Genomic DNA, 22,704 nt, shown 5'->3' with positions numbered 1-22,704 from the left:
GAATTGACTTAGATGAGTACTATTAAAAGCAGCCATTAAGGCCTCGTTTTCTGCTCCATACATTTGCCCCCAAGGAGCGTAAACTTGCATCCCAGGCATTTGCGCAGTGGTCTGATAGGTCTTCATTGACCTTAGTAGAGTTAAAGGGGTCACACGGCTGAACAGTTCCTGAGCAATTTTTTTCCAATGTATTAAGCACAAAAAGCTTCATTCTAACACCACCACACATGTTTATTCCACTGATGCATCCCTGCTCCCTTCCCCCTTCACCAAAAAAGAGCCATGTTTATTTGAGCAAATGTTGTTCTCCATGTAGATACACGTTTTCTCCCGTGTGTTCCCCACAGGAATTTACTCTCAATTTTCTCATCATAGATAAGCAAGTCATAAAACGAAGTGGTCCACTGAGGCATCTCGAAGGAGGAGTTTACACACAGGCCTGCATCTCTGAAATGAGGAAAGAGACTAAGGAAGGTGCCTCCAAGCTTCATTTTTGCTCTTTGTATTCTGAACTTAATTGTTTCTGCAGAAACAATCCAGCTCAAGTTAGTTGCACCCCCAGTTCAGCTATTGTTTGACACCTTTATAAATACCCTCCAACATTTCTCAGATGAAAATAGGGACATCCTATTCTACATCAGGAAGCTTCTCCCAGATTTGATCTTGCTGCACACATACATGTCACATACAGGGTGGGGGGGTCTGTTCTGGTCACATATGTGCTATCAAAATTTCCATATGGCACCTCCTAGAGATTCTGTGTACATATTGGAGTGCAAGACTAGGACCTCATTCAAAGGTTCAAATCGTTACTCCAGCCATGAAGCTCATCATGTCACCTTGATCCAGTCACTGTCACTCAGCTTGGCCTACCTCAAGGAGTGGTTGTGAGGATAAAATTGAGGGGGGGGGGGGGCATGCATGCATGCATGCTGCTTTGAGCTCCCTGGAGTGTGTGTGTGTGTGTGTGTGTGTGTGTGTGTGTGTGTCCTTTTCCTTTTTTAAAATCAACATTTTACAAGCTTCACGTGTTTTTAGCAAAAGTGCATTCCCTTCGCAGTTGTGCTGCATGATAGTCAGAAATTGCATAGCTACTTAGTCAGTCTCATGCATGCTAGAAAACATTTTGAAGATTAAACCTAGCATTATGGCAGCCTATGTGAGCCCAAACAGAATCCATTGAAGTAATGCACACATTATGAATTCAAACAGCCCACCAGTAGGGAAAATAAACTGTGCTGTGGTTTAGTACTATTTTAAGACTTGCCATCTTTTTTTTGCACATTTGCCTCCTTACCAAGAAAGGCCTTATCAAAGAATAAAACACTGCTTTCTTTCTCTCTTTGCTGAGGATTTCCCCCAAAATACAACCACAGATAGACACACATATAGGAAGAGTTAAAGCTACTCAGGCATGTTTTATGGGCTCTCCCCTACGTCTACCAATGAAGGAAACAAGGCTAGCCGCAGCCAAACATGCATAGGCAACCTGCCGTAATAAAGCAGAGTGTGTGAAATAGAACAAAACAATTTTGAGGAAGGAACAAATTTTCCGTTTCATGCATCCAAAGGGATCTGTTTGGATTGCCAGAAGACCGGGGAGTGTGTGGGTGGATAGAATTACACGAAGCATAAAAATGTTCTTCCGGTATAGTATTTCGGAATTAGCTGCCTGCTGTTGCATTTCCAAGCATGCACACACAAGGAAAAAGACCAAGCTGGTGGCCACATCAAGAACAGAATAATGAGTTACAGATATAGCCGTGTTGGTCTGCCATAGTCAAAACAAAATAAAAAATAAAAAAATCCTTCCACTAGCACCTTAGAGACCAACTAAGTTTGTTCTTGGTATGAGCTTTCGTGGTGATGAAGAAGTGTCTGAGGAAGTGTGCATGCACACAAAAGCTCATACCAAGAACAAACTTAGTTGGTCTCTAAAGTGCTACTGGAAGGAATTTTTTTTATTTTTTATTTTGTTTAGAATAATATGAGAACTGCATGAGAAGAGCATTCCGCTTCCAATAGTAATGAGAAAGATGCTTCCACAGAGGGGGGGTGGGGAGAGACACAGTTGGGACTCATACACCCTCTTCTCCTGAACCTTCCCAAGGGCAGGAGGAGAGTATTGATTTAGAACAGCGGTTTGCAGAGGGGCATAGTCCAGAGGGGGGAAGCTGGGAAATACTGGGTGAAGAACAGCTAGAAGAGGAAACACCAGGGGAGAGACAGTTGGCAGATTCAGTGTCCTTGGACAGCATTCCTGACCCCCCCCCCTTCACCTAAGACTAGATGGGCTTTGAGAGTGATATAATGAGCACTCACGCTTTACATTGTGGGTGACCTTTGAGGGATCGCGTGCGGTACTACAGTTCCCAGGGAGCTTAGTGGCAAACAGGGGAAGACTTGCCTCCCAGTGTTAATTTTTGGAGGTTCACGCCCAGCCTCAGTAATCAAGTTTCTTACTGGGAGGGGGGTTTGAAGTAGTGACTCACCCCCCTGCAGTGGTGATTCCAGGGTCCCCCTCGTAAAAGGGTTATATATATGGGTGTCACTGGCCATACACTGACCCCCCCCCTCCCAAATGACGTGCCTCCTGCTCTCAATTGGCTTTTTCTGACTGCCATTCAACCCCTACCATGGATATTTTGCCTCTGGCAATCAAATAACTCTTCTTTCCCTAGTTAATTCCACCTAATAGCTCTCAATAAGCAATCTCCATGCATTTTCCCAACTCCTTAAAGGGGTGGGGGGAGCAGCCAACCCTACCGGCCATCCCCAGCTCTTGTGGCAGCAGATTCCCGTTTATCTGAGTGTTGTCCTGTTTCTCCATTTGTCCCTGACTTTGAAACGTGTCCTCTTTTAGGCATCCTCACAATCTTTGTCGCTGAGATCTTTTTTTTTTACTGTGCACCAAACACAATCAATGCCTGCTTGCTCTGATTCACACCATGACTCATTTCTATTATGACCCAAACATCTTTTTAAGAACTTGAGTTGACAATCATGAAAATATAATAGCTGAGACTATCAACTGCACCACTACAGGTTTGCGGGATTGGAAAAAATGGTGATTGTAGACTCTCCTTTTTTTATCTATTCAAAATAAACTCCAGAAAGTACAGTCTGGCATCTTAAAAAGCTGTATTATCCATTACAGAGGCCAAGAGTGTGTATGGCAGTTTTAATGACACATCATTTTTTTTTTTTTGATGGGAGCAACACAGTCCATCCAAAAGGAGCAGAAGGCAAAAAGGAAAGGAAAGGGGAGAAAGGTTCGATCTCTTTTGTAGGTTTAACTTTTTACCTTCAGTATTAGGGATGTGGAGAATCATGTATAGAAATGTCACTAATCCTCTCAAAACATCCACCCTAGCAGGTGGGCTGCAAGTGGAAAGTTCTACCCAATGCCTATGCCAATCCTCTTAAAGTTGTGGGCTGGTTTTACCCCAAAACACTAGTTGGCATGCCTCTTATTCTTGGAGTTGAGGCAGTTCAAAGGACAAGGGGGATGCCTTGCCATGCAAACCTCTGTCTTCTGCATGGCTGGAATGTAGCTTCTGCATTCTTGCAAAGATAAGAATCACATCCTTTGATCTACCCACTTATGCATTAGGACCTGACCACCACTGCCATGTGGAATGTAGCCCTTGGGATGAGCAAGGTTAGCCACCCCTCTGTTGAGGAAATTGCTTTCTTTTTAAATTTTAACAATATCTTTCTGCACTGGTTTCTTAAAGGAGAGAGAGAGAGAGAGAGAGAGAGAGAGAGAGAGAGAGAGGGAGTTCACTTTTAAATAAAACCGCAAAGGGTGCTATTTATTCAAAGGAGACCCACTGAAATTAATGCACCTAACTCTGAGTATAGCTTAAGTGAATATCACCCAAACAGCAGTCAGCTCTGTCTTCTGAACTTATAGCCAAGAACACAATGGGCTTTACTAAAAGCACAGATCCTCAAGATGGCTGTAGAGTGCAGACCACTGGAGAGATAATTTGCAACTGGATAGCTCAGTTAGAGTGTGTTGTTGATAATGCCAAGGTTGCAGGTTCAATTCCCATATGAGACAGCTGCATATTCCTGCATTGCAGGAGGTTGGACAAGATGATCCACAGGGTCCCGTCTAACTCTACAATTCTATGATTCTATGAAAGTAAGGATACAAGCACCCCTTGACCACATCAAAATCAGCTAAATATAATCACAAAAACCCTGCACTGCACCCACCAAGATTTTCACTGATATCTCCTTTCATAATTTACAAATGCTATTTCTTTTCTCATCAATTGATGTTAAATGGTAACACCTTGCATCAAACCAGGACAGCATCAATCTTTTCCACATAATCAACTCTCCACTGGATGAGAAAGTCCCAATAAATTGACTGAGCTCCTTCAGTTGCCTCAACTGCATGTGCTTGCACCATGGAGAAGAGGCTCCCTTTGTTACTGCGAAGAATGCCAAAGATGATCTTTAAATGTTTCATAAAATTTTGTGGACAAATTATCTAGGCTGAAAGTTTGCTCGACTGGAAATTGTATATAAAGATTCTCCAACTTTTTTGTGCTCCTGTTTAATGTCACTTATTGTTCCTCTGACATTTCAGGAGATTGATGAGTAGCCAAATATCCTTGTATGGAAATATTCCATCTCAGTGCTCTGACTACAACTCAACATATTTGACAAATGTGTCCTCCTTTGGGTCATTTACAAAATCTATGGTCCTCTTTTTAAATTGGTGGTACCATTTTCTTTTTTATGAGCTTTGTAAAACAGTTTTTTATTGCCTTTCAATAGCTAGAATTAAGCGAGTTTGTGGGTGGAGTTTTAGCATTATCTTTTACTGGGTTGGAATTGGATTGTTTATATGTATATAAATACAACCCCGAGCCCTGAGGTTGATATGCACTGTAGCTTTCTTTTAAGCTTACCTTGAAGATTGTAAAATACTCATCCAAAGCCCTTTTCAGACATCCCAAATCTCTCATCACCACCAATTTGTGGGCCAGATTTGAAAGCTGGGTCCCATTTCCTTTTCTTCACACCGTTTGAAAGCTACAGTGTTTTGTAAGCACTATCATTTAGCTGGTGTCCTAAGGGGGACTCCTAGAGAGCCAGTGTGGTGTAGTGGTTAAGAGCGGTAGACTCGTAATCTGGGGAACCGGGTTCGTGTCTCCTCTCCTCCACATGCAGCTGCTGGGTGACCTTGGGCTAGTCACACTTCTTTGAAGTCTCTCAGCCCCACTCACCTCACAGAGTGTTTGTTGTGGGGGAGGAAGGGAAAGGAGAATGTTAGCCGCTTTGAGACTCCTTCGGGTAGTGAAAAGCAGGATATCAAATCCAAACTACTACTACTACTACTACTACTACTCCCCTTCTTCTTCTTCTTCTTCTTCTTCTTCTTCTTCTTCTTCTTCTTCTAGTACAATTGAATCTAGTGGCGTTCCAAAAAATTCAGCTGATGGATGTCAGTGAGCCACTTTGCAATAGGAACAATCAGGAGCTCAATTTAACCCCCAACTGTTTCATTGGAACCACATCCTTACCTGCCCCACACCTGAAGTCATGTATGACACCAGGCTTGGGGCAGGTGGGTATGATTTGTGGGGAGGAGAAACAGTTCTATGGGCCAAATTGGGACCTCTGCTGAGCCGTATCAGTTTGCGGGTCAGAGGTTCCCTACCCCTTCCCCTATACAGTGGTACCTTGGTGCTCAAACTTAATCCGTTCCGGAAGTCCGTTTGACTTCCAAAGCATTCTAAAACCACGACAAGCTTTCCCATAGAAAGTAATGCAAAATGGTTAAACTGTTCCAGACTTTTAAAAACAACCCCTAAACAGCAATTTAACATAAATTTTACTATCTAAATTTTTTTACTATCCATGAAATGAAAGCAATAAACAATATACTGAACAGGGTTCCACGCAGTCACAAAAACGAATTAACCGAAAAAGCCCCCAAAACAAAAACACAAAATAAATAGCAAAAACGAAAGCACTAAATATAAGCTCCAAATATCACCTCCGTGTTGTGTGGGTGCTCAGGACTTGCCAGCTGACAAACCTCAGCGTAGCACTCAGAAGAGATGTGTGGCACTCAGAAGGGAAGCGCTCAAATGGAGCACGTTTGGCTTCCGAAGAAAGTTCACAAACCGGAACACTTACTTCCGGTTTTGCAGCGTTCGGCTTCTGAGGTGTTCGACAACTAAGCCGTTCGAGAACCAAGGTTGTGGTGGTTCAACTGATCATGAATCATGTTAGCAAAGTTCAACTGATCATGAATCATGTTAGCAAAGTTCACCACCATCTGCCATGTATTGATCAGCTGTAGTATGTAAATTCTGTATACAGAGATGTATGTAAATATCAGCTCTGTCTCCAGGGTGGCAGACCATCTAGACCAACCCCTGCAATACAGGAGTCTCAACTAAGGCATCAGTGGCAGATGGCCAGCTAACCTCTGCTTAGAAACCTCCAATGAAGGAGAGTCCTCTACCTTGTGAGGGAGTCAGTTCCACTGTCAAACAGTTCTTACTGTCAGAAAGTTATGCTTGAAGTTTGGCTGGAATCACTTTTTCTTGTAACTTGAATCCATTGGTTCTTGCCCTACCCTCTATAGCAGAACCTCCTTTTCTTGTTGATGCCACACATCTTACAATGTCCAGAAAAGGTTTGTGTTCTCAGTGGGATGGGGGGGATAACCCCCTCCCTCCACTAGCCAATGACTTTTCCATCACAAAGAGAAGCCAGTGGGATTCACAAAGCAGCCCATGCTCATGCCGAACTGCACCAGGAGTCTTCACGCTAATCATCAATCACTGCATTATTTTGCCTTTTGAACAATCATTTCTTCAAATGTGAAGTGCATAATTGGCACCTGTGATTACTTTAAACATAGGTACTGATTAGCACTGAAGGGATGGGAAACCTCCCAACTGCCAGCTGATCACATAGCAGATTATTGTCTTAAATTGTGCCTCAGTCCTAAACCCTGTCCCCGTTGGCTGAACAACTGGTGCATGGCTGACTACTAGAGCAGGCAAGTGGCCAACACTGGGGGGCCGGTGAGCACATCTGCAAACTGGTGAACCCTTTGCCAGCCACACCTTATCCATGAGCTAGCAATGAACTTCACTGAACGTCTGGCCCTGGCCTGGTGGAGTGCCCTGTCGCAAGAGACCAGGGCCCTGCAGGATTTGACATTTTTCCGCAGGGCCTGCAAGACAGAGCTGTTCCGCCAAGCCTTTGGTCCAGGCCCAGTCTGACCCCCCTCTTTCTATGGGACCCTGTATGTAAGTGGCCTCCTTGGCTCTTTCTGTTAGCCCATATGGGACCAGCACGGGTGGCCGGGCCATTCCTTTACCCCTACGATTGTGATTCGTGGGTTCCCACTTAGTTTTATTCTGATTTTAAATGTGATTTTGAACTGCATTTTAACCAATCGTTTGATTTTGTGTTTTTAATGTATTATATATTTGGTGTTAAGCGCTCTGAGCCCGGTCTTGGCCAGGGAGGAGGGGTATAAATAATAATATTTATTTATTTATTTATTTATTTATTTATTTATTTATTATTTGATGGGTACTTTACAAATCCACTCTTGATGTGAATTCTTAATTTGTAGGCCTCAGCCTGTTGAAGTCTAGACCATGGCGGAGAACCCTTTTGTCCCAGTGGGCCAAAACTAAGCAACCAAGCAGGATTGGGGCCAGATCATGTTTTCTTTTCTTTTTCTTTTTAAATAAATTTTATTTTCCATTTTTCAACATAAATTCCATACATTCCATATATTTTCCATATACACAATACTGGAATATTTTTTCAACCCCTCAGATTTCCCCACCCCACCCCACCCCCCTGACTTCCAATTTTAACCTTATTTCCTTGCATCTAATTATATTTATCCATTCTATTTATTATCCTTTCTAAACATTAACTTATATTTACTTCACAAATGTTATAACATAGAACATATAGAATGTTCTATATAACCACTGTGGCTTTTAAGATATTCTATAAATGTTCTCCATTCTTGATCATTTTTTTTAATCATCTTTCCAGATTGTGCTTTTTGCAGAGCTACAGTGTACAGTATGGGATAATTTACTATGGGGAACTCTCATGCACACACAGGCCCGTCAGCTTTTCTGCAGGGAAAACAGACACACCTCTGCCCACTCTATATCCAACATCATATATGACATCAGGTTTGGGGTGGGTGGATACAGTTTGGGGAAATGGTCCCCTGGAACAAGTGGGACTTTAGCTATTCCTGCTTTAACTCTTATGCTTTGTCGTCCCCCCCCCCCAGAAGTTATCTATAGTCTTAGAACACAGATGGTGAACCTATGGCACACATGCCAGAGGGGGCACTCAGAGCCCTCTCGGTGGGCACGCACGCCGTTGCCCCAGCACAGAGTTCACTGGACATTAATTGTTCAAAAGCATGCCAAATGCAAACTTTTACCTTTCAATAAAAAGTTGTTTGTATCGTTGAAAGCTCTGTTACTGTGTTTTTCTTTTAAGACAAAAAATGTTAATGTATGAGTTGTTTTTTCTAAACTAAAACCTCAGTAAAAAGGTAACTTAGGGACCCCTGATCGTTAGGTCCAGTCGCAGACAACTCTGGGGTTGAGGCGCTCATCTCGCTTTACTTGCTGAGGGAGCTGGCGTACAGCTTCTGGGTCATGTGGCCAGAATGACCAAGCTGCTTCTGGCGAACCAGAGCAGTGCACGGAAACGCCGTTTACCTTCCCGCCGGAGCGGTACCTATTTATCTACTTGCACTTTGACGTGCTTTCAAACTGCTAAGTTGGCAGGAGCTGGGACCAAGCAACGGGAGCTCGCCCTGTCGTGGGGATTTGAACCGCCTATCTTCTGATCAACCAAAACCCTAGGCTCTGTGGTTTAACCCACAGCGCCACCCACATCCAAAACCTCAGTATTCAGGTTAAATTGCCATGTTGGCACTTTGTGATAAATAAGTGGGTTTTGGGTTGCAGTTTGGGCACTCGGTCTCTAAAAGGTTCACCATCTCTGTGCTCCTTTAGAAATGAGAGAGCGCTGACACCAAACCCTACATATATTAAATAAAATAAAAACATCGTCACCCCACCCCACCCATCTCCCCATCTCCCCTACCTCTTTCCCCCTTTACTTCCTAATGTCTCAACAACCGAAACTGATTTGTAAAAAATGTTACATGGAAAAAATATGAGAGAGACATTGCACACACCTTTGTAAATCAAGAAAATCTTTAATAAAAAATACTTTTTTAAAAAAAAAAAAGGTTCACCATCACCGGCCTAGAAGGTGCTGTGTGTGCATGTGTGTGTGAAAAATCTGATTCTATAAAGTTAAGATGATTTTATTTTTCCAAATCTCTCTCTCTCTCTCTCTCTCTCTCTCTCTCTCTCTCTCTCTCTCTCTCTTTCATACACACACGGCATTTTCCTCACAGACAGCCAAAATGGATCATTTGAAGACTGCCATATGCCATATGTCTTGAATAAACCACAGGTACCAGAAGCAGCCACCACTATTCAGTACTGAAATGATCACATGAACCCTGCTTGCTGTTGTGCAGTGCCCTTGCCCCTGAGCTATGCAAGGTAATAACATATAAAATCAGTGTCATACTTATTAATCAACTTTGAAATCAATCCTTAGTGAAAGAGAAGCCACTCTGGGCAGGGGGAACTCCAAATCAGTGTATGGAATATTATCAGACCTCTGAGGGAGGGGTGGACCCCACTAGTCTCTTCATCTGGGCTAACTAAATGCTTTTGGACAGTCTAGTGAGAAAACATCCACGGTATTATTATTTTTAAAACCTCTACATCATCCATCATGATAGTGGAAAATCAAGCAAGAATGTTTCCCAGCTGCAGCTTTCAAATGTTCATGACAGTCTTCGCCACGCTGTATTAGTCCAATTTGATCATGTTACCCATTTGCCGTTGAACCTGTTTTTAGTGGCGCTTCCACGGAAATGACAAGCAGAGCTCATATCAATATTGCGTTCAGGCCAAGTGATTGCCGAGGCTTATGTTCCAGAACATCAACATGAGCAAAGGGGGTGAGGGGGTGAGGGCAGGACGACTCGCTGTAGCAAAGCACACATTTTCATGGCAGATTTATGCAAAGAAGCCATTCACACAGAATGGATGAGCTTCCCCCTGCCCCCCCTTTTTTTGAATGATGGGAAATGTAAGACAAGTCCATGATATGATATGCCAACCTAATAACCAGTGTTTTTTTCTTCTTAAGGGGGCACTCAAGGGTACGCAGTACCGGCACCCCTTCTGTTGTTGTTAAAATGTGTGGCACTTACTGTCACGCAGCGGTAAATTAATCAACACAGAGTCTTCTTCATAAACAGAATAAAACTTTTGCTTGAGAAAACAAAGTTGTCCATAAACAGCATAGTTAAAGAGCATACACAGTAAATAGCATGGTAAATAGCATAGGTTGGGCTGCCTATCGGAGAGAAAGCACTGGTGTTGCACCAATTGTGCTTGGATTCATTTATTAAGAATAAAATACATAAACTGAATAATTATGGCACGCATCTTGCTCACTGTCACTTGATGATATATCTGAGCTACTAAATTTCTGAAAAAAAATATTAATTCTCTATTGAATTAATTCTTACAAGTGTAGGTACTCCTCTCCCCTTTACACATGGCATTTGCAGCTTGGCTGGTAATATATACCTTCTCTGAATGTAAAATACTCCCTCTCTCTCCCCTCCCTTTAACCATCTGGGTCCTGGCTTGCATATTATCCATACAGGAATTCTATTAAGCAACCTTACAGCTCAGGCTGAATTTTGACTTCACTATTCCTCTCCAAGAGGGCATGCACGAACACAGTCTGGATCAGAGATTTCTTGGTCAATACACCAATCTCCTCACCGCCACCACAATTCCAGCATCGCAGAACAGCTGTAGACAAAACTAGTAGTACATGTGAAACCTTCCCCCAGTCCTATATATAATATTAGAAACATCTAGTGCTTCAAGCTAGGCTGCATAGCTGAGACTGTTATTGCTTCTCAAGAATTTAGAGGAGTGGTGTTGGGTTTTGTTTGGGGGGGGGAAACATTTTCTGCCTTCAGCAAGCACTTTTTCATCTATACCAACTCATTTCCCATGGTACTCCTTTGTATTGTGTGTGAAGCAGAGCCGGCCCTACCATGAGGAGAGTGAGGCAGCTGCTTCAGGTATCAAATGCTGAATGGTACACAGAAAGCAGAGCTGTGTGCTGTTACTGCAAGGTCTTCCCTGTACCCCCTAAGAGGGAGCTGTTCATTTGCTAGTGCTGAAGTCAGAAATGGCTCACCAGGCTGGATGGAGCTGCTAAGCTAGCTTCCTGGCACATGGGCCACTGTTGCTTATCAGGAGGGGCAAGGGAGAGGCAGTGAGGAGGTATGGCGCAAATACACCTGCAGGAGCACCACACCGGCTCTGGAATCAAAGAAAGAGTCAATTGCCAATCAGATTGGCTTTTGTGCATGGGTTGGGGAAAGAGACGACTTGCCCTTCTCCTCGGGCAGGAAAATGTATTGTGTTGGCTGGCCTTGATGGATTCTGGGCATTCTGCAGCCATATGGTTGGTTCATGTGTCACATTGCCATAGCCTGGTGGGCCACCCTGGTAGCTTTGTGTGAATTGGAAGCAAATCTCTCCTACAACAGGGAATGGCCATAGATAGAAGAGGTCATGACTGGGTGGTGTTGCAGCACATACGTTCATGCGAACTGATTTGAGTATAGATGCATTTGTGGAAAATGCAGTACATAAATAAATTAGCTATGGCAATGCCTAGATTCCTACACTGAGCAAGGAGCTTCAAGGGCCCCTCCCAATTCTATGACCATTCTACCAGCTCCATCTGGTATGCAGGCTGAGACCCTACCTGCTCATGGACTGTCTTGCCAGAGTGGTGCATGCTCTAGTTATTTCCCGCTTGGACTACAGTAATGTGCTCTACGTGGGGCTACCTTTGAAGGTGACTCGGAAACTGCAATTAATCCAGAATGTGGGAGCTAGACTGGTGACTGGGAGTGGCCTCTGGGTCCATATAACACCAGGCCTGAGAGACCTGCATTGGCTCCCAGTACGTTTCCGAGAACAATTCAAAGTGTTGGTGCTGACCTTTAAAGCCCTAAACGACCTCAGTCCTGTATATCTGAAGGAGCGTCTCCATCCCTATCACTCAGCCCGGACACTGAGGTCCAGCGCCGAGGACCTTCTGGCGGTTCCATCACTGTGAGAAGTGAGGTTACAGGGAACCAGGCAGAGGGCCTTCTCAGTAGTGGTGCCCACCCTGTGGAACACCCTCCCATCAGATGTCAAGGAAATAAGCAACTATCCTACTTTTAAAAGACATCTGAAGGCAGCCCTGTTTAGGGAAGTTTTTAATGTTCAGTGCTGTATTGTGTTTTTAATATTCGATTGGGAGCCGCCTAGAGTGGCTGGGGAAACCCAGCCAGATGGCCAGTGTATAAATAATAAATGATGATGATGATGATGATGATGATAACAGAGTTGCCAACTTCAATGCATTCATAGCCCATGCAAAGCAACACGGGCAGAATGTGTGCTTTATTGAGGGTGCATTCAAATCAGCATTGGATGCGCATCCTGCGGTTCTCAATGTAGCAAGTGATATGTGTGCATAAGCATGTCTGTGTGCATGGCTCTCTTTAGGTGGACCGATGTGTGCATGTGTTCGTTTGTTGGGCCATCCCAGGTCACGAGAAGGTAATAACAGTTCAAATTTCCAATCATTAAAATCTCCAGCCCTTGGTCGGATGCAATCTTTAGCCCCAGATTATTTCTTTTCCCAGGCTGTTATTGCTGTGCTGAAATTTAATGAACAGTGCTATGGGTACACATACAGCTTGAAAATGATGTATGGTACAAGCAAACCACTGATGCAGATTATTTCATCCATTTTAATTAAATTTTAGTTTGGGGCATTTTTATGTTTATTTTTAGATTGTGACGTTTGAGCACTGAGATAGGTCTCCAAACCTATTGGTTCACATGCTGTTTTTGAATGCGCAGATTAGGTAGATTTGCCTTTAAATGTGAACTGAATCGAATTCCTCTTCTATCCCTACTTACAGTGGGCCTCTAGTCAGGTCTTCCTAGTCTTGGCTTTGTTGTGTTAAACCAGGACAAGAGTGCTCCATCCAAGCTAACTAGATGAAGACCCTTCCAGAAGGTGGGCTAAAGGGAAGCAGGATTCTACTCTCTCCTGACTGGTGGGTATCTCATCGATGAATGCAATAGAAGGAAAGAGCTGGCGGTCAGGGTTGCAATGAGGAGCTGGAAACACAGGTATGCTCTCCATGAGAAGCTGAAGCAGTGGCCTGGCAGAAGCGAGTGCAAGGGCCCCTGCTAGCAATACGGGGTTTTCTCCATCTCCTCTCCTTGTACCTCCCCCAAATCCATTCTAGAGGGTCAGGAACACCCACAGAACAGCTTGCAGAAGTAGGAGTGGGGATTGTTCCATCCTGTAAGCAGAAAAGCTTGCACTGAAGGAACCACCAGAGCAACATGGCATTGAATTTATCCCAATAGCTTTGGTGTTTCACCCTACAGAAACCTAATGTGGAACAATTTCTGTTGGAGTGTTAATGCTGATGAACCTTTCATCTTATGTTCAGCCTGTACGTACACACACACACACACACACACACACCAGACTGGTTTGAACAATTTAGCCCCACTTTTCTTTGCAGAAATCCCATCTTACACATAAAAGTTGAAAGGCGTGGAGAGGCACCAAAAACAATATTCACAACTACCTTCCCCCAACTCACAATAATATCAAAAGTAGCCTCTTGCACTTCAACTTCCATAAGACTGAGCCAACATTTAGAGGGATAGTTTCCTGTTCTAATTTTTGGGTGGGGGAGACATTGGGAAAAACCTGCTTACCTTTATCGCTGCTGTAGTTTTGCAGCAGCAGTGGTCTTCCTAGTGGCCAACCGTATTCCTCCTCCATCCCTCCAGATTCCCAGTGAACATTATTTCAACAAGTAGGATCATTTAGAAAATTTTTGGGTTGGGAGGGGGGAATGAATGGCAGCAGCCAGGTTTTGAACAGTATCTGTCACCAAACCCTAGTCCCTTTACTCTCTGAAAACAACAACAACAACAACAACAACAACAACAACAGCTAGGAAATTCCCCCAGCTGGGCCTTAAGTTTCTATGGCAAGTCCTATTATGAACTGATCAACACAATTCAATTTAGTCTCACCAGAAAATTCTTCTAAAGCAAACTTTGGAGGGGGGGATCTATTTGGGAGCTACCTTTCGAGCAAAACCCTGAAGAGCCTTGGGGGAAGACAATGAGATTGCAATAAGAGAAGGAAATTTCTCAGGGGAGTTCTTCCCCTCACTACTCTTCCCACCCAAACCTTATTTCAAATTGAATTTGGAGGATGCCCCTACAGATGAAACATCTGAGGAATTTTGAGTTTAGATTACTTGGTATGTTCCAAGAGACTGTTTTGCACCCCCCTGCAGTGTTTTTCTTTCTCCCTTTGCTTTCAATACTATGTTTTGCAGGACACAAGGTTGTTTCAATATTATGATAGGGCACTTAGGATAAACCATGGAGTATTTTTTTTTTAGTAATTGTTTTCAGATCAGTTTTTCCACCCTTTGGCAAAATGCACACTTTAGGGGCGGAATTCTCTTGCTTACAGACTGTGAATTTTGCCAGAGTGGGAGAATGGCTCAGCAGCATTGGGTTTTCACACCTCCTGAAAAAAATATTGCATTAACTCACAAGCGAGGTGTGTGCAGACTGGCCAGGAAACAATTACATTTGTTTTTATTCTGTAACTGTTTCTCTCTCTCTCTCTCTCTCTCTCCACCACTACACAGGGACAGGGCCATAAATAAGCCTGGGTGACTTCAAATTATGGAAGCATGATGCATGTAGCACACCACTTCTTTACAACCATCCAGTCTTCCCTAACCTGATGAAACAACTAATTGTCTTTGACATTGGCTGGGGTTGGTGGGGTTGTAGTTGAAAACACTTGGAGGGCACCAGGTTGGGGAAGGCTTGATATAGCATATATATATCTCTCTTCTCCCTGAAGGTGAGCTAACTGAAAGTACAATTTCTTTTTGCTCCAAGCAAAAAGGGATGTAAATGTAATTATTACATTTATTAATTATTATTAATTACATTTACATACCACCTTTCCTCCAAAGAACCGAAGGTGGCATTCATTTATACCCCACCCTTTCCCACTAATTTTGTCTTCACAATAACCCTGTGAGGTAGGTTTGGCTGAGATATAGTGATTGGCCCAAGGTCACCCCTTGTTCCAGTGCCTTCCCTAATCCTTCCTCCAGCTGCTTGCTCTTTAGTGGCATTAGCAGAAAACACCTGCCAGGATGGAGACCCTGCCCGCTTCACATCCCTGTCACAGATACACCCTCCTTCCTTAGCTCTCAAAAGTTAGACCTGTCTCCCAGAGGCCACCTCAAAATGACAGCATTCTTAAGCACACAAAGCTGTGCCTGAGAAGGCCAGCAGCCATGAAATGAGCCCCAAAAAGTATGGACGATGAATATCTAGCTCAGGGGTAGCCAAAACTTTGTCTTCCAGATTTTTTGGACTCCTGACTCCCATAAGCAAGTTGGGAGCTGTTGGGAGTTGGAGTCCAACAACATCTGGAGGGCACTAGATGATGATGTCAGTGTTCAATGACAATTTCATAACCTGCTCAAAGATCCAGCAAAAAGAGTGGGAAAGGCATTTATAGCCTCTTAAGAGAATACTCAGCTCAAATTAAAATCAATCAGGCAAGCCACTCCTTTACAACCATTAGGTGAATCAATTTATGAAATTAATACGGCCCTTTATATTTTCCCGTCAAACTAGCCCCCATTCATCTTGCACATCTTAATCATCTTTCAGCTAACCATCTTTGAACAATTAGTTTTAATACTCAGCTCCCCTCTGCCTCATTTTTTTTTTAAAAAGGTGGGGATTTTGTTGTTGCCATTTTAGCCAGAGGGCAAATCTCATCCATTTTCAACAACCCAGTTTAATGAGATAGCCTTTTACATCACCTTCATGATAATCATTGGACGAAGGGTTGGGGAGAGCAGAACACCAAATTTTGACACTCTGTGTAATATATCCCTGCTTAATCTGGGTATTCTTTAACAGGAAGTTATCAGAATACAGACTGATGGGAAGAAAGCCCAGTAGTAAATGATTAATTGGGGGAATATTAGCATGGTCTCTCCTTTAGCTAAATATATTTGTCAGATGCCCATTAAGTAAATTATGTGTGGAATAGTGGAGCCAATAATATTTAAAACTCTGCACACACACACACACAAACATCAACACTTCTGGAGGATATGCATGTACAAGATTGATGGAATGTCTGGATTAGCGATGCTGCAGAGCTAGAGAGAAGGTGGAGTTAGTAGCCACCAATAATAACTTCCTATATGGATCAACATTCAGATTTAGTATAAGGAGGGCACAGCCAATGGGATGCACTCAGTTGATTCTTTAAAAAAGAAAAAAAAAGAGAGGATATCCCTAGGTAGACATCACATTCTGCTGGTACTTAAAACGGATAAATAAAAACTGCCCACCTGACTTACACTGAGGGATACAGATGATCTCTGTGGCTTTTGACACCTGCTGTGCACACATTAAAGAGAATGGGAAGGGATGTCTCATAGTCTCAACTTTGAGCATCACCTACAGATATCTGTCAATTTCACCTACAGATATCTGTCAATTTTTCTTTGCGTTTCTCATTTCTCCAATCATAAATTCTGTTCTCCACAGTTGCACCAGTCTGTGACTCATGGAAATTTGTCAGCATTTTAGTGTCAAGTTCTCTAATGCACACATTACTGTATGCAATTTTGGCCTATGTCCATGTATTGCCCCAAATACACATTTTTTGCAAAGCAATTCTCTGCAATATACCACATCCTTTGGTGTCATTTTCACAAATATATTTATGCACATTTGACTCTAGCATACTGTATGTGTTTCTGTACAAATTACTTGGCTGGAGAACTGCACTGCAAAATTCGGAAAAGCCCAACAGATTGTTTCAGAAACCATGGGTTAGGCAGCTTCACTTTTCAGCCTTTGGGTAGGAGACAACAGTAAACAATGGGCAAAGCCGGCCAGCGCCCAAGTGAGAAACTGTGATAGAACAGCAGCCTTCTACCTTCCACAAGCAACAAGTAATTCAGCGCATTGAACAGAGAGCCCATCACAGCCAAACTACACGTCTCAAAACTTGGCTGAGAGTTATTAAGAGCATAAAGCATTAGCCGTCATGGCAACCATAATGCCATTTTAACCATCCTATTTAGGGCTCCAAGTCAATAGCGCCGAGCTGTGATTGCCGGCCCACAAGCCAGCCTGGGGAAAGAGCAAGGCGCTCAGAACAAAATGGTGTTTTTCATTCTGTCCTAAAAGAGATTAGAAATGGTGGTTACATAACCGGATGAGCTCCCTTGGGAAACTAATGGGGGGGGGGAAATACACCAAATCATATTAAGGCTTTAAAGTTGCATGTTCGTTAGAATGGGCAGTGCCTTGCAAAGAAAGGGGATAAGCAGTTGTTTGCGTTCCGGGCTTGAAAAGGAAATTACACAGCGTCCCGGGATTATTATGGATCTTGTCAAAACTACTCCAGAGGCAGACGGTGGGATTACAGCAGAATTGACTTTCTCTGGATGGTTTTAATGAAAAGTCAGATTTCTGAGACAACGTTATAATAATGTTTCCTCTTTTCCTCGCAGCCTGGAGCATCCGTTCCCCACCCCTTTTCTTCTCCCAGCATGTCTTCCTAAACTCTAATCTGTTCTTTGATGTTCTTTTATATATATTTCTCTCTCCAACTAAAGCTTGTTCCTTTGGCATACATATGATTTTTCCAACGCACCATTATAGGCATGGCGTGTCAGGCGAAGATCAAAGATTCACACTGTTCGCTTGTCTGTGGGGAAACAGCAGTTTGTACTTGAGCCGGAATGACATAGTGTGAAATTGCCTATGCTGAATATACCAGAATAATCACATATGTTCCTTTCAGATACCCAAGAAGGAGAAATGTAATGCATATATGGATGAAGAAACGCTCTCTGGTGTTGATAGACAAGAAGGTACCCGGCACGTTCATAAATCATGCACCTATAATTGTTCTGAGCGACACGCGTAATATTTTGCAAGTGTAATTGAGCATAATGCTCTTTCAAACACACACATATATCTTCCTTGTACTTAGAGTAGGTTATACATTGCTGCATCGGTATAATTAACGAGAAAACCCAGACTTAACTCATATATATTTATTTGCTAAACTAGGGCTCAGTGAGCTGTTTGGGGTGCAAGAAACATTAGCTTTGCTGAAGCTAACCTGATCAGTTCCTTGAATGCAATACAGCAGGAAGACACATCTACGAGCTGGATATATTTAATAACACTGAATGCTCACTGGGTACCTAAAATGAAATGTCTCCATCTCTCTCTCTATCTATATATACATATATGGGTGTGAGTTGATAAATAAAATGAATAAAAATCCATGCCCAGCTCCTGAACACCTCCGATTTGGAACGTTTCAGCTCTCGAACACCAAAATCCCAGAAGTAACTGCTCCGGTTTTTGAACGATTTTTGGAAGCCGAACAGCTTCCAGGGAGTTCCCCCCTTTCTTCTTCATTGATTTTGCCGACCGTCCTTTGATCCTCAGTTGTTGAATGTTTCGGAAGTCGAACGGCCTTCCGGAACGTATTACGTTCGACAACCGAGGTCTGACTGTATAGGTATACCAGAGTCTAGAAGCATATTGTGCCTCTAGTTGCACCCCGACAAAGTGGTTAAAAAAAATAGAAGAGTGGAACCCCAAATGGGGTGGACTGGTTCATTCTGGATACTACTCCATCACATTCCTGATTCCTGAAAGCCTCAAAGATGATTCATTCTAAACCCCATCCCACAAGGCTTTGTCCATATCTGAAAGACCACATCCTTCCCTATAGACCCTCTCAGGTGTAAAAATCATCAGAGAGGGCCCTCTTGGTATTTGCATCACCCTCAGAAGTTAGGCTGGTGGTGGCCCAGTAGAGGGCAGCACCTAAATTGCAGAATTCCCTCCCCACAATCAAAGAATTGTAGAGTTAGAAAGGACCACGAGGGTCTTCTAGTCCAACCCCCTGCAATGCAGAAATCGTTCACCCAATGTGGGGCTCCAACCCATAACCCTGAGTTTAAGAGTCTCATGTTCTCGTGACTGAGCTACCTGGCTTCTTCACTATACAGTTTTCGGAAAATGATGGAGATATACCTCTTTATCCTGGTCTTTGACACATCAGGTGCTTGTTTTTAGGATCCTCCTCTATACTTGTGATTGTAATCTGTTTTAGCTTTTCATAGAATCATAGAGTTGGAAGAGACCACAAGGGCCATCCAGTCCAACCCCCTGCAAATCACGGCATAAATTAGCACTACTAATACAATAGAAAATAATGTATTGTTTTTTTATTTTATTTTATTTAAAAAAAAACACCTTTGCAAAATTTTATTTTTTCCCCTTTTGTATAGAAAGGTAGTGTCATGTACTGGTTACAGTGTCAGACTAGGACCTGGGAGAGCAAGGTTCAAATCCCCACTCATTCATGGAGTTCACTAGGCCAGTCACTGCTCCTCAGCCTAACCTACCTCAAAGTGATGTTGTGGGGATTGAATGAAGAAATGGGAACCATGTGCAGCATCTTCAGCTGCGTGGATAAAAAGGTGAGATATACATGCAATAAATAAATAAGGAGAATTTTGCACAGGAATTCTGATTAATTTTTATGAAGGCTTGTTTTTATTTTTAGAAAAGCAAATTTAGGAGGATGCCTTATTATCGGTTCACAAATTGTTTCTGAAAGTGCAAATTAGACAAATCCATCTTTCAAGGCAAGCTGAATCCAATTTCTCCCCCCCCCGAACCCTATTTGCCAAATATCAAAATTGCATTTTTATTACATGTGCATTCCCACGCATGCACTAAAATAAAAGCTCTGCTGTGTGAAACAGTCCTGAATAGCAATCTCTGCGTAACTGCTTGGAACCCAGTCAAGGTGAGCAGAAGCCGCTGTCGTGACAACATGGAAACTCTCCATTGACCACTAGCCCTTCCATATGCTGGGCTGCAAACATGAGGAAAAGTTTCCATGCAACAGCCGAGCACAAACTGAGAGCTGCTAAGAAGATGCTGCTCCTCTCCAGATGCCATCTTGCACTCCTTGTAACAGCCTGTGATTGCCTGCGGTAAACAAGGCATATAGACAGACCTCCTAGTGTATACTGAGCTCCAGAAATCAGGTGCAGGTTCTGTTTGCTCCGAGACAGGCTCATCTTACATGCTGAGAGCAATTACAGTCTCTAAGAATTACTATCTGCGCTGCCGGTTATTTCAAATATGTAATTTGCTCTGATTAATTGTTTGCTGAGGGATCCGGCTGAAACCCCGAGAAAAATGGCACATTCGCCAGAAGAACTCAGAAAGAGGAGAGGATACACAGAGGTGCCATCCAGTCCAATGGTGCTACCTTATTATTATCCCCCGGGAGAGAGATGGGAGGGGGAAATACCACAATCGAGAGGTGTGGCTACCAGCCTGTGCCTGCAAGCTAATTGTGGTGAGCTTTTGTGGAATGTCCTTTGGGAATAAAGCCTTCTCATCCCCTCACAGTTTTGCATACTACTATTTTAATTCAAGCTAAACATCAAAAAAACTAAGATCATGGCCACTGGTCACATAACCTCCTGGCAAATAGAAGGGGAAGAAATGGAGGCAGTGAGAGATTTCACTTTCTTGGGTTCCATGATCACTGCAGATGGTGACAGCAGTCACGAAATTAGAAGACGCCTGCTTCTTGGGAGAAAAGCAATGACAAACCTAGACAGCATCTTGAAAAGCAAAGACATCACCTTGCCGACAAAGGTCCGTATAGTTAAAGCTATGGTTTTCCCAGTAGTGATGTACGGAAGTGAGAGCTGGACCATAAAGAAGGCTGATCGCCGAAGAATTGATGCTTTTGAATTATGGTGCTGGAGGAGACTCTTGAGAGTCCCATGGACTGCAAGAAGATCAAACCTATCCATTCTCAAAGAAATCAGCACTGAGTGCTCACTAGAAGGACAGATCCTGAAGTTGAGGCTCCAGTACTTTGGCCACCTCATGAGAAGAGAAGACTCCCTAGAAAAGACCCTGATGTTGGGAAAGATGGAGGGCACAAGGAGAAGGGGACGACAGAGGATGACATGGTTGGACAGTGTTCTTGAAGCTACTAACATGAGTTTGGCCAAACTGCGAGAGGCAGTGAAGGATAGGTGTGCCTGGCGTGCTCTGGTCCATGGGGTCACGAAGAGTCGGACACGACTGAACAACAACAAATTTTAATTCAATAAGAGCTGTTTGGCAGTGGAACAGGCTGCATGGTGAGCTGGTGAGCTCTTCTTAACTGAAGGCAACAAAACTGCCAGCATAGTTGCAAAGCTAAGCGAGGTCTGGTGTGGTTTCAAACTGGATGGGGGACCATGTGCCGAGATTCCTGCATTGCAGGGGGTTGGACTAGATGACCCTCAGGGGTCCCTTCCAACTTGACGATTCTATCATTCTATCATTCTATCTGTCAGAGATTCTTTAGTTGTGATTCCTGCACTGCGGAGGGTTGACCCTTGACGTCCCTTCAATCTATACAATTCTCTTTCCTGTTCAATTTCAAGTTGTCCAATTTGGTGGGGGGGGGTTATATTCAATTTATGAATTTCTTCCTATCAGTGGTATATAACTATATTAAATGCATGCATTTATTTATATAAAAAACATGTTTATGCTACCATACAAAATATTTGGTTGGTGTGAAACATTTAAAAACACAATTTAAAAAAATACAAAAACAAATTTCTTTGAGCTACAGACAATGCCTGAACCTCCAACCCATAGCTGTCAACTTTTCCCCTTTTTAAAGGGAATTTCCCTTATTCCTAATAGGATTCCTCGCAAGAAAAGGGAAAAGTTGACAGCTATGCCTCCACCCTCAACAAAAACCTTCAAAAATTTTTTTGCAATATATTCAGTTCAAACATTTTAATATCACCCTTCCTCAAAACTGATTCTAGGGATACAGAAATAGGGACAGCATTAAGGAAGCTATGGGGAACCCCAAAGCTATTTTTGAGACAAAAAGGGGGGGGAAAGTGAATCAGGGAAATATACAGCTCCATGATCCTTTTGATACTGTCCAACACATATTTTATTCCTGGTCCATTTTACAGGGAAGAAAAGAAAATATATTGACGCATAAAAAATACTGCACCACAACAGAAATGCCTGCATCACACAAAATGATAACACTTGAACCAAAGTCCTTAGAGATGGCTCTCATTGTGTGCGCATGTGTGTGTTTGGGGTGTGTGTGTACCTCCAGACCTACGGCTACTGTATTCTCCTTCTCACAGCCATCATTTACAAGTTGTTTTTATTCATGGTACAATGGAAAATTGTTGAAGTAATAATCATGAAAAGCTAAGCTGCGAAAAGTCCAGCAAAGCCTGTCATGATTTTTCTTGGCTTTTTCTTTTTTAAACTTATTGCTTTTTTACTTTGTTAATCATCATCTCACTTATCA

General features: G+C 42.9%; 1 protein-coding gene across 1 annotated transcript in view; it reads right to left on the bottom strand.

Annotated features, from left to right (window-relative positions):
* DCC (DCC netrin 1 receptor) overlaps nt 1-22,704 on the bottom strand; it is a 912,686-nt gene that overhangs the window by 504,622 nt on the left and 385,360 nt on the right. The gene's annotated exons all lie outside the window — the stretch shown is intronic.

This window comes from Lacerta agilis, chromosome 11 (assembly GCF_009819535.1).
Source record: "Lacerta agilis isolate rLacAgi1 chromosome 11, rLacAgi1.pri, whole genome shotgun sequence".
Lineage (NCBI taxonomy): Eukaryota > Metazoa > Chordata > Lepidosauria > Squamata > Lacertidae > Lacerta > Lacerta agilis.
This window is presented reverse-complemented; position numbering and strand designations above follow the sequence as displayed.